We start from the raw sequence: 8169 nt of genomic DNA on the forward strand, positions 1-8169 counted from the left end.
AAGAGCAAGGTCGTGAGTTCGGTTCTTGGTACCGAAAAACCAAAAAAAAAATAATAATAATAAGAAAAGAGTAGATAGGCATTAGGAAATACCTAAATTCTTCCATCAAATGCTTTGAATCAATACAATCGGAACAGGATCGTAGGTCTACGGAATCGATGGTTTGGGGCCACCAAACGTTTCAGTTCAGTCCCATCAGCAAAATCCGATGTGAAAAAGCAGCCGCTAGGGGGCGCCAGAGCACAGAGGAGGCGGACCCGCCGCAGGAGCCCTGGCGGTGCCGCAGCACAAGCGGACCCAAGGCTGGCTGGGGGTCGTCACTTCTGCCTGCCTGCCGCACCGCTTCCCTTCTGGGGCAGCGGCCAGGCCGCAGGTCGCCTCGGGGCGGTTCAGGGAACAGAGCTGTTATGACGTGAGCGCCATGTGCAATTTCAAAAGTTCTAGTAGCCACTTAGCAAAGATAAAAAAGGAACAGACGGTGTTAATTTTAATATTTTTACTTAACTCCCTATATCCAAAATGTTATCTCAACATGTAGTTAACGTAAAATTTATTCAGCTATCTCGCATTCATTTTTTAGCGCCGTCTTTGAAAGCTGCTGTGCATTTTCTCCGCAGACCCTGCCCCATCTTGGACCGGTCACACTGCGGAGGCTCAGTAGCCACTTGTGTCTGGGAGATGATTTCAGCCAGGTGGGTACCTGCTGCGGGACCGAGGCTTAGGAGGATTCCGGGACCCACGTCCTCCCGGCCCCGCTTGCAGCCTGACCTCCAGCCCCCGCCGCCCAGCGCCTGCCACACGCTGCTAGCTCCACCAGAGCTGCCTCCTGTCCAGCGCCCGGCCTGTCTTTCCTTGCGCCTCTTGCCCTCTGTTGCTTACAGGGCTGAGGCCAAGCTGTTCACACAGGATTCAGGAGCTTCCAGAGTTTAGACGGCTTCAAGTAGGCGCGATGACAGGGAAGGCAGCACTGAGGATAACCAGACCCTTGACACAGTTTCCCAGCGGGGAGGCGGGTCTGAGGAGAGGGAGAAACCGCCTCAGACTCATGAAGCCTGTGTGGATCCCAGTTGTGTGGCTTTCTCTGTGCCTCAGTTTCTTCCTCTGTAAAATGGGGATACTAATACTTGTCCAGTAAGGTTGTTGTGAGTATTAAATGTGAAACGTACATAATTAACTTTTTACAATCTACAATTGCATACTGGCATTTCAACACTTTCAAGGAATCATTGTTGGGCGATATACACAAACTACTGAGAACTGTCTTTGGCTGTGCTGCCAGGAAGGAGGCCTGGTATGGCTCTGGTCAGACGCTTGTCAGCTGAGCTTGGACCGGGCCCTTACAACGTTGCAGCCTGCCGCTTGCAGACAGGTGGAGCCCATCACTCCACTCTCTGCCACCTAGATTGTTTTTTTCATGCTGAAGATTGAATTCAGGGCTTTCACCCTGAGCTATATCTCCAGCTCCCCCATCTTTTTTTTGGTCTTTTTGAGTCAGGGTTTCACTATGCAGTTCAGGCTGGCCTTGAGCTCACTGTGTAGCCCAGGCTGGTTTTGAACTTGCAGTGATACTCCTGCCTCAGCCTCCCGAGTTTTGGGATTATAGGCGTGTGCCACCACACTTGGCTTAGCCCTTTTTATTTTACATTTTGAGACATGTTTTTGCTAAGTTGCTAAATTTTCCAGGCTTGCCAGGCGTGGTGGTGCACACCTGTAATTCCAGCACTCGGGAGGCTGAGGCAGGAGGATTGCTGTGAGTTCAAGGCCAGCCTGGGCTACAAAGTGAGTTGAAGGCCAGCCTGAACTGCACAGCGAGACCCTGTCTTAAAAAAAGACAAAAAACGTTTTCCAGGCTGGGCTTAAACTTTTGATGCTCTTATCTATCATCTGGGAGCACGGGATTACCACCAGATCAGGCTACAATTTTTAAAAATATCATAGCAGAAAAGACTATAAATTTTAAAACTTCAAAACAAGCTCATCGTTTGCTAATAAGGTGCTAACCCTTGTCGAGTGCTTGCCAAGTATCAGCTGTTTTTCTGCTTTTTAAAAAACATGCTTTAAATATTCAGTTCCCATAACAACTTTAAGAAGGACCTTCTCTACTGGACTGGGGAGGAGATAGGTCCCCAGCGAGGAAGGGGCAGGGCTGAGCCGGCTGCAGTGCAGCTGGCTACAGGGTCTCAGCTGGGCTGCAGGCCACCTCTCCAGGACCCAGCCTCCCACATAAAGGGGCTGCGCTGCAGGGGTGCCTGTCAGGGGCGATTTGCCCCCAGCCTGCAGCCCCCTCTCCAGCTTTGGCCCCAGAGTCTGTGCGTGCCTGGTCTCTTTTCCCCACTGGGTTTTTGGGCCTCTGTGTCCATGTGCATGTTGGTCCCTTTCCCCTGAGCACCTTTTAGTACCTTTGACGAGCAGTATCTGTTCCTTCAACCCTGAGCTCTTACCTGGAGGGCTGTCGCCTCTGTGAAGCCCTTTCTGTCCCCCACCCCCACCCAGCTGTCCTGTGTCCTATGCTATGGGCCTGCATTTGCAGACACCAGTCATGTGACATCACCGCGAGTTACCCTTGGATCTGGCTCCTCATACCAGAGTGTCTGCTTCTTTCATGGTGACAAGGGCCAGGCCCAGGCCCAGGCCAGAGCATGTTGGGCTGAGGCTCAATTGCTGGCTCTGCCACCTGACTGTGAGTGTATTAAACAGAGGGCTGAACCCACTGTGTCTCCGATGTGTTGTGAGGGTTTTTGGCAATATGTGTGTGTTCCTGAGACATAGTAGTGTTTTGTTTGTTTGCTTTGAGACAGGGTCTCACTATGTAGCCCAGACTGGCCTCAAACTTACAGTGATCCTCCTGCCTCAGCTTCCCAAGTGCTAGGATTACAGGCGTGCACCACTGTGCCCGGCAGTAGTTGTTTCATAAGTGATGTTTTCTTATTATCAAATACAATGACTGTTTTTCTCTGAATTAATAACAGAGTAGTTTCTTTTTAATCATAACATGACAATCAGTAAACTGATATGGAAAACAATTAAGTAATAATCTTAGAAAATATTTTAAACTGAGCACTCTAGTGTGTGCTTGTAAAATTGGTAACTCAGGAGGCTGAGGCAAGAGGATGGCAAGTTCGAGGCTAACCTGGGTAATTTAGCGAAACCCTGTTGCAAAAAAAAAAAAAAAAGAAAATTAAAGATCCATTTGCTGTTTGACCTAAAAATTTCACTTCTAAGGAATTACCTTACAAAAGAATGAAGATATGTCATGTGCATGTACCAACCCCCTGCACTGAATGTGATCATTGTGTATCACAAATATGTACTAATAAAAAATATGCTTAAAAAAAAAGAAATTATCTTACGAATATGCTCCCGTAGGTGAGATATTAAATATGTATGAGAATATTCACTGTGCTGGAAGTGGAAGCCCTCCGAATTCCCAGCACGAGGGAACTGGTGTGACCACTGAACAGGAGGTTATGGAATCAGGGACAGTGACGGGATGGTCCTGCGCACAGTGGGATAAACCACTTTCCAGCATGGCGGGGGAGCAAAGTACAGAAGGGCAAAGGCAATGGTACACTTTGGGTAGAAACTGAACAGAAAGGTTATACAAGTAAGGGGTTGTAAGTGTACTAAATATCTCTGGGAGGAAACTGTAGAAACTCAGTCATACATGGCTTCCGTATGGCAGCTGTAGAGCTGGGCTTCAGACTTGTGGGAAGGAGGCAGACTTTCCACTACCTGCCCTTTTGGAAAGTTGTATGATGTGCACGGACATAGACTGAAATATTCATTCATTTAAAAATAAAAATCAGCCAGGCGTGGTGGCGCAGGCCTGTAATCCCAGCACTTGGGAGGCTGAGGCAGGAGGATCGTTGCAAGTTCCAGGTCAGCCTGGGCTACAAAGTGAGCTCCAGGCCAACCTGAACCACATAGCAAGACCTTATCTCAAAAAGACAAAAAAGAAAAAAAACCAAAAAACCAGAAATCAAGCTGGGATGTAGCTTAGTGTCAGAGCACTGGTCCATCATGGGCAGGGCCTGGGTCCAATCATTAGCATTGCAGAGAAGAAAAGAAAATGAACACCTGTAGATATTCACTCTCCCACATCATAACAGAAATGCAAATTAAAGCAAAGAGATTCTATTTTTCTTTTCTTTTCTTTTCTTTTTTTGAGTGTCTCACTTTGTAGTTCAGACTGATCCTGAACTCACTAGGTAGCCCAGGTTGTCCTGGAACTCTCAGCAGTCCTCCTGCCTCAGCCTCCTGAGTGCTGAGATTACAGGTGCACCACACCTGACTTTTTTTCACCCATCAGATTGGCCAGCAGTTTAGAGCTTGCTGTCAAATGCTGGCTCACTCTGGTCTTACCATACCTGCTGGTAGTAGAGAGCAATGTACAGGTAATTGCTGACCAAGCAACCCCATGACCCAGTCAGTTCCAAGCCAAAGGTAGAGCTGGGCCCCTGCCATCCTTATCTGATTATCAGCCGTGCAGCAGCAGTCGTCTCTATGTACAGGTGGAGTCCTAGCTGCTGATGCTGGTAGACTGGCCTTGGGGTCCAATTTCCACCCCACCCCCAAGATAGGGTCTTACTTTGTAGCTCAGGCTGGCCTTGAACTCACAATGGTCCTCCTGCCTCAGCCTCCTGAGTGCTGGAATTACAGGTGTGCACCACCAAGCTTGGCTTTTTTTTTTTTTTTTTTTTAAGTACCAGGATAATATCCTCATGCACTGCTTGTAGAGCTAAAAATTGAAATTTTTAGAAATGTTTTATAAACATGGTTCCTATAAAATATAAGGGAAGAGAAAAAGGGGAAATGAGAGGGAAAAATGTTTCTGTTGCCTAAGGTCCACTTTGACCTTTTAGCCACTTTTCCTCCGTCGTATTTTTAACGCATGACTTGCCCTTTGTGGTACTGAGAAAGAGCACAAAACTGTGTCTGACGTTTCCCACTAACTCCCTCCCTTGGCACTGATGGATGTGCACATCAGGAGCAGGAGGGCCGGGGAGACAGCACAGCGCCTGCCTGGCAAGAGCAAGGTCCTGAGTTCGATTTCGGATACAAAAAAAAAAAAGGAGTCACCTTTCACCCTCTCCCTTGCTGGGCTGGGCACTAAGGGAGGGTAGGCTGTGCGCTTCGGCTGCACACCAGCTCCTCAGCCTTGCCACTGTTGCCATTTTGACCAGAATAATTCTTATAAGCTGGGCGTGGTGGCACACGCCTGTAATCCCAGCATTTGGGAGGCTGAGGCAGGAGGATCGTTGCAAGTTCAAGACCAGCCTGACTATGAAGAATAATTCTTATGGTGCAGCTGTAGCTCTGGCCTAAAGTCCCATCAATGGGATTGCTGGGTCAAGGACCAAGTGCCTTTATACTTCTATCTCACGTGTTGATATTTTTCCTGTTTCCTGACTAGTGTGGAAGCTCTCCGAGAGAACAATTCATGAGCTTTTGTTACTGGGTCCCCAGTGCTTCAAGCAAAGCCTGTCTTCAAGTAAATAGTAAGTCCCTGTTGAATGGATGAATCCCCTTTCCAGAAGCCTGAATATGTGCTCTTAACTCATCTCTTTCCCAGCCTCAGGGATATGGATTCCTAGAGATCTTTGAAGGTAGCAGAACCTGGTCTGGTTCCATTGCCTCTTCCAAAACCCTCAGCATTTTCTTCTTTTTAGATAGGGTTTTGCTATGTAGTCAGGCTGGCCTTGAATATACTGTGAATTCACTGGTCTCAAACCCATGGGGATCCTCCCGCCTCAGCCTCCTGAGTACTGGGATCATAGACATGTACCACCATGCCTGGATTCCTGAGCCTTTTTTTGTCCATAGATACAGGGGTGCTATTCTAAAGCCTGATTGTTCTCTGCCTCCCCCTTACTTACTTCACCCTGGAAGGCATTAAAAGCTTTTTTTTTTGTTAGCCAGGCATAGTAATTCATTCCTGTAATCCCAGCAAGTTGGAGCCTGAGGCAAGAGGATCACAAGTTCAAGGGCGGCCTGAACTGCATATTGAGACCCTGTCTCAAAAAAAAAAAAAAAAAAAAGGAAGGTATCATTTCTCTTCTAAATTCCCTTCCTCACTATTAGTTTCTTCTTTCCTAAACATGTACAAAATCACCAAACACTTGAAGCTTTATCAGGTGGCAGAGAACGTGGGTTAGTTTTCTAAACAAAAATTCCTTCATGGAGCAAGTGGTGATTTTGAGCTAGGCCCTGTGCCAACAAGGAGATTAGAGCGGTGACAGAAACTGCCCCTGTGGTGGAGGGAGGTCCTTGTTCTGGGGAAGACAGCACCAGGCCCAGTTCCCTGTGGCCAGGGGCTCCTGGGCTCCGCCTAGAGCCCAAGGTTTTTGGTGCAGAGTCCCTCAGAAATGAGCTGGTTAGGATGAATTCGTCGGACATCTGGGGCAGCGGAGAGAGTGACCTGAATAACTGATTTTCCCTCACTTGTCAAAGGACTGTGTGGTTAGCTGCCTGGCTGGCTTTGGGGTTCCTGTTTCTGGGTGTGTCTGTTGATAATTGTCTGAGTCACCTGTTTAACTGCAGGAAACGTGGCCGTTCTGATTCCAGGCATTCCTCTCTCTGCACCTTAGTGAGCGTCCACATCAGCCTTTGGGCTTCCAGACTGCGTGCAAATGAAGAGGAAGGAAAAGAGCCCAAAATTTGGAGCAGAGGGATCTGGATTCAGGTTCTGACCTGACAGCTCATGGCTATGAAGTCTTGGACAGCTCAGACTAAAGCTCCCTTCTTCTCTTGTTTCATTCCTGCCTGTTCTTCTCCCCCTCCTACCCCCGTAACCAACAACCCCAATAAAGAGAAGGAGGGAGTAAAGTCCAGAGCTCGGACTGAGGGCTGGGCAGGCGGCAGCGTCCTCAGCAGCAGTCTGTGAGCACCAAGCTGGGCCACCTGCTTCATTCTCATGGGCAAGTGGGTTCTCGAGCAAAGCCTGGGGTCCCGGGTTGAAGGTTATTTCTGAGGCTCTTTTGTGGCTACAACTCGCACTTTTAGATTACGACCTAAGCTTCCAGGACTCTCAGCTGGGTGTGGTCACACACACCTATCATTCCAGCACTGGGGGCGCGGGGAGGCAGAACTGTAAATTGGAGAGCTTGGACAATTTAGCAATTTAGCAAGATCCCGTCTCAAAATAGAAAAAATAAAAATTAAAAGACGGAGAAATGGCCCTGGGTTCAGTCCCCAGTACCACAGAGGGGAAAAAAAAAATCCTTTCAGGACTTTCTGAGACACCCAGATATAAATCAGAACACTGAGTATCTTTAATCTCGTCTGGCACTCAAGTATCTGTAGCATGTGTAACCAGGGGAGCTCTTAATAAACTTAGGTAAACGGAAAAGTACAGAGGATTTCTAGACATTGCACACCTGCCTCAGGGTTTATGTTGGAATAGGGGATCTCAGATTTTTATATTGACTGGACCACCAAGGAAAGATCCTCTAAGATCTAAATATAGAAAACTGGAATTTTTTTTTGAAACAGGGTCTCACTCTGTAATTCAGGCTGGCCTTGAATTCACTATATAGCCCAGGCTGGCCTTGTCTTACAGCAATCTCCTTCTGCAGCCTCTCAACTACAGTGGTACCTTGGTTCATAAACTTAATTCTTTCCATAACTCTGGTGGCAAACCAGATTGGACAAGAATCTAATCAAATTCAATGGTTAGGTTCAGTGTTGGATTTCTGGGGAAATTTGATTTGGTTCTCATCCAGTTTGGTTTGCCACCAGAATTGTGGAAGGAAGCTGGGCATGGTGGTGCACGCCTATAATCCCATTACTCAGGAGGCTGAAGCAGGAGGATCACTGTGAGTTCGAGGCCAACCTGAGCTACATAGCAAGAACCTATCTCGAAAAAAAAAAATTAAATTTGTGAACAGAGGTACCACTTACTGGTGTATACTTCCAACTAGGCTTTGAGATTCTTTTCTGTTTTGTTTTGGTACCAGGAATAGAACTCAGGACCTTGCACTTGCCAGGCAGGTGCTTGTGCCACTGAGCTATATCCCCAGCCCATGATTCTTCTGACTCTAAAGAAACTGAAGATTTGCAGCAGGCCATGGTAGTACATGCCTATAATCCCAGGACTCAGGAAGATTGCTTTGAGCTGGAGGCCAGCTTGAGCTACAAAGCGAGACCCTCTCTCAAAAGCAAACAAACAAG

General features: G+C 47.5%; 1 long non-coding RNA gene across 2 annotated transcripts; it reads left to right on the forward strand.

Moving 5' to 3' along the window:
- The first annotated feature begins 332 nt into the window (after positions 1 to 332).
- LOC106148001 lies at positions 333 to 7567 on the forward strand. 2 transcript variants are annotated; one of them, XR_001233077.1, is made up of 4 exons: positions 333 to 412; positions 618 to 692; positions 5414 to 5498; positions 6565 to 7567. It is a non-coding gene; the product is annotated as an uncharacterized LOC106148001 (long non-coding RNA). The 2 variants fall into 2 exon arrangements; XR_001233076.1 differs by having other exon boundaries at positions 6588 to 7567.
- The last annotated feature ends 602 nt before the right edge of the window (positions 7568 to 8169 follow it).

The sequence above is a fragment of the Chinchilla lanigera genome, unplaced genomic scaffold (genome assembly GCF_000276665.1).
Source record: "Chinchilla lanigera isolate Chin_1 unplaced genomic scaffold, ChiLan1.0 scaffold00013, whole genome shotgun sequence".
In the NCBI taxonomy this organism is placed as follows: Eukaryota; Metazoa; Chordata; class Mammalia; order Rodentia; family Chinchillidae; genus Chinchilla; species Chinchilla lanigera.